Genomic DNA, 5,082 nt, shown 5'->3' with positions numbered 1-5,082 from the left:
TTTAGCCCTGTTGTCAAGATGACAACCATTCGTGTCCTCTTAGAATTAGCATCTGTTCATAACTAATTTTTGCACCAACATGATGTAACCACAGCATTCCTTCATGGTGATGTCAAAGAAGATTGTACATGAAAATTTCCCATGGTTTACACATTACTAATCCTTTACTTGCTTGCAAACTCCACAAATCCATTTATGGCCTTAAACAGGCAAGTCGTCAATGGCATGAGAAACTAACTAAAGTGCTTATTAATCATGGCTTTTATAAATCTCACTCAGATCATTCTTTACTCATCAAATCTGTTGCACCTAGATTTACTACGATTTTAATATATGTTGATGATCTCGTCTTAATTGGAAATAACCTATCTGAAATTCAATTAACCAAACAGGTTCTTAACACTGAATTTAGCATCAAGGATCTAGGAAACTTAAAGTTTTTCCTAGGCCTTGAAATTGCCAGATCCTCAATTGGAATTTCCCTGTATCAACGCAAATATGTGTTAGATCTTTTGTCTGAAACAGGTATGCTAGCTGCCAAACCATGCTCAACACCTATGGATTACAACACAAAGCTCCACTCAACATCTGGATCTCCATTACCTTATCCTACTCCTTATAGAAGGCTACTTGGAAAATTGCTATATCTCACAACTCTAGACCCGATATCACCTATGCAGTTGAGCATCTCAGCCAATTCAATTCATGCCCCACAGATCAACACTATCAAGCTGCCAACCACATCCTCAGATACCTCAAGTCATCACCTGCTCTTGGTCTCTTCTTCCCTGCCCAAAACACAATTGTCCTTAAAGGTTTCTCCGACTCTGATTGGGGGGCATATCTAGACACCAGAAAATCTGTAACGGGATGGTGTTTCTTCCTTGGCTCTTCCCTAATTTCTTGGAAGAGCAAGAAGCAAACCACTGTCTCAAAGTCATCAGCAGAGGCCGAATATAGAGCATTGGGTATGGCCTCATGTGAAGCACAATGGTTTCTCTTCCTCTTTAAAGATCTCAACATTTCTCACCATGCTCCAATTAGCCTATATTGTGATAACACCTCAGCTCTCCACATTGCCGCCAATCCTGTCTACCATGAACACACCAAACACTTGGAAATTGACTACCATATAGTTCGAGAATGAGTCCAAAATGAAACAATTCACCTCCTCCCTATCTCCTCTTCCTCACAGCTTGCCGATATGCTTACCAAACCATTATCTCCAAGCCCCTTTCACTCCAACATTACCAAGCTTGGATTGCTCAATCTTCACCTCCAAGCTTGTGGGGGGCTGTTGGACACTAAACTTAGTGGCCCCGACACAAAACCCAGCCCAGGAAATACACCAGAAGAAGAAACTGAAATTGGCGGGAAAATCTGTTAATTTAGTTAATAACCGTTTTTTTTTTGTTTTCCTTTTTGGTTGGCTCTATATTAAGAACATTAAGTTGCAGTGTATAATCAATCAATTAAGCATTTCAATCTACATAAACACTTCATCAATATCACAAGATTCTGTTTTCACATTCTCTTCTTCTTCTTCCATCTTCCTCATCTTCTTCTTCGAATGGCTTCCACCATGTTTAACAATAGGTGTTATGAACAATTGAAAAAGAATGTAAGAATTGTGAAGAAGATCTTTGTTCCTAACCTTGGCAAGGTTTTGATGACGACACCAACATCACCAAAAAGAAGAAAAGGAAGATTACTTATGAAGACCAAGAAGATTAAAGCTTCAAGACAATTAGTCTAAGTCTTAATAGGTACTTCTATCCTATAATCTTTAATATACTAAAGTAGTAATGCTCAAATTATTTTAAAAGAAATTGAAACACTTTAAGTTTTAAAATGAAAACATTTTTAAAAATAATGTTTAACAGGTTAGTGGAATTTGAGTAACATGTTACATGAGTGAGAATCAGTTATCCAACAATATTTGAATTGGAGTAACCGATTACTCAAATTTGAGTAACCAATTACTCTAACTGAATTTTAATTCACGGTTGGAAAGAACATTTGATTAATCGATTACTCAATGCTGTAATCGGTTACTGAGAGCTGTTACATCAGTTTTTCAGATTTGAAACTCCAGAGTTTTCATCCCAAACGAAATGCATTCATTCCAAACAAATTCTACTCTTTCATAAAGACATCATGGCTGATTAGAAAGCCTATTTAAAAGCATTAGAACTCACAATGAAAATAACTTTTTGAACAACTCTTTCACACTTTTCTCACAACTTTCCTACACTTTTCTGAAATAGTTTTCTGACCTTCTAGCAACTTGAACTCAAACTTTCAAAGCTATTTTTCTGAGTTGCTTGAAGTAAAGTGTTTCAAAGTTTTGTAAACTTAAAATAGAATTATTTACTAAGTATACAAAAGAGTTGATTGGATTGCAAGTGTTATTATATTTCATACTTGTAAAGGCAATCCAAGCCATCATTGTAATTTTTCATTCATTGTAATTACTTTCTTTCACGGGGTGTGAATTGAAAGGGGATAAAGTCACTTGGAATTGTGTTTTCCAAGGGTATAAGTATTAGTGAGTGTGTAAGGTACCTAGAGATCTCGGTGTGAGATATTGTAATTACAACTCATAATATTTAGTGAAAAATCTCTTGTGCTGCAAGAGTAATGGATGTAGCCTTCGGTGGACAAGAAGGTGAACCAGTATAAAATCCTTGTGTGCTCTCTTCTCCCTTACCTCTTTGATTTATTCTTGTTTATTTTATTCAATATTATCCGCTGCACTTTAACTCTTCATTTTGCAGAAAAAAGTGGTCATAATTTTTAGTCAACTAATTCAGCTCCCTCTTAGTTGCAATCTCAGTTTTACAAGAATGTGATGTAGTAAATGTTTTGTTTATAATGTGTTGTTGGTTTGATGGAGGAGAATAACGTGAGTGGGATTGTATTTATAGGAGTTACTAGATTTCTTTTGTTCTATATATTGTTCTTGACAATCTGAGTGACCAAAAGATATCTAGGACTGTCTAGAGAGTTGTGGAGATATCCGACAATTTTTTTTTTGTTATATGTGAGGGAGGAGTTTTTTAAAATTTTAAAGGGTAATTATACTAACATGTGAAATTATATAAATTATTTCTTCATTTTTCATATATACTAATGTTTTTAATTTGTATATACATATTATGCGAACTATCCTGTTATTCTTGTATAATTGTGAGTATAATCTTTTAAATAAAAAATAAGTGATAAATATAATTAAGTTAAACTTCAAAAGAATATTGATGTAATTTATTATTAATTAATTATACATTATCTAGGATAAATTGTTCATTTGTACATTATATTTAAAATTTGATTATGAGATCAGCCCTCTCTTTTATTTTTTTTTGTATATTTGAACAATATTTTTGTAGAATTATTGATCTATTTTATAAGAAAACACAAATATTGAAGAATCATGTATTCTTTTATTTAGATTTGGATTATATTTTCAGCGTACTATATTTTGTGGAAATCTTATGTGTGATTAAACAAAATTGTATAATTTCTTCTCTATGATTATTGTCATTAAGATATATGTTTGTTTGCATAATAAATGATGATTCATAAGAACTTAGAAACTCAAACTCATCAAAGTTAATCTAAATATACTTTATTTTATCACCAACACTTCAACTAAACAATAGTTTATGAATCATCATTTCATTGTCATTATTTTAAGACTTATTGGATAGGATAGATAACTCAAGATTAAATAATTGAGTCACTTGAGTCACTCCTTATATTTTATTGTCAAGATTCTTGCACTATTCCCAAAAATGTTACTTCTAATACTGCACTAGTTGCTACTGCATCTAGATTTCTTTCTATTAGGGCTATTAATTGGGATTTTGTCCACTCTTCTATCTTTTTATCATTTTCTAATCCACAATCCAAATCTTACCATATCCCCGAATGTGGAATTTGCCTTGATTCTTCCTACTCTAAGGGGGTTGGTGTAAATTTTGATCTATTTGGTTTTGTATATACTACATGGAATCTATCTTCGTCTTTCCTTGGCTCGTCTCTCATCGGTTCTTTATATCTTAATTCTTGTTTTTCCATTTCATCTTCTCTTGTTATTTCTGGTTACTACTGGACGTGCTCTCCAGGTTTGTATGGTTGTTGAAAGAGTTTTTTAGAGTTTTCCCCCCTCAAAAAATTGTCCCCGGCAGCGGTGCCAATTTGTTGAAAGGCGAAGTTTTCTCTTTGGTGTGTTCCCTTTATTTGGTTAAGTAAGTGAACTCGGTTTTATTCTTTGTTCGCCATTTTGGCTTTGTTGAAATAAATTCCAACGCCGATATAATGGTTTCAAGAATATTCCAGTTACAACTTACTTGTAATAATCATGTGAATAAGTTATATTCTTTGCCCCATCTCGGCTTTGTTAGAATAAATTCCAACGCCGGTACAATGGTATCGAAGCAATCCTTTATTACATAATTATTAAGTACCTTTGAATACCATCTCGGTTTTGTGGAATAAATTCCATCATCGGCTTAATGGAATTCTAATGTACAAAAGTGATGAATAGTTAGTTGTTAGAAACAAACAAATAAATAAAGAACGAAACAATAATAAAGTTAAGTGACATTTATTTAATTACTCCTTTTCGGGTTCCTTTTATTAACAAACCAAACTTCTTCCTTAAGGAAGGATGGTATTAAATAATAAATAAATTGTGGAATGTAAATAAAAATAAATAACAGTTAGTTAGTTAGCTTCATCACTTTTGTATATTAAAAGGTGTTTCAACAAATAAATTTATTGATAACGCTTTACTATTTTACAATTTACACCTCTTTCAAGATTCAATTGTAGTATAGCATAGGGTTATGTCGAACCACAAGGAATTGTCTAATAGAATGAATCATATGAATATGTCAATGCATAAATAATGAGTGAACATATTTTGGTTGTTTTTCATCTGATTTGATATGCACATAAACAATTAACAAGAAATATAAACTAAGTATTAACAAATTCTTGAGGAGTCGAGATCATTTTGAAGGTTGAAAGTATTTCTCAACTTCTTATGTATTTGAACTACTTAGACAAGTTCTTATG

The sequence above is a fragment of the Lupinus angustifolius genome, chromosome LG06, assembly GCF_001865875.1.
Source record: "Lupinus angustifolius cultivar Tanjil chromosome LG06, LupAngTanjil_v1.0, whole genome shotgun sequence".
In the NCBI taxonomy this organism is placed as follows: domain Eukaryota; kingdom Viridiplantae; phylum Streptophyta; class Magnoliopsida; order Fabales; family Fabaceae; genus Lupinus; species Lupinus angustifolius.
The sequence above is the reverse complement of the archived record's forward strand: the minus strand, read 5'-3'. Positions refer to the sequence as shown.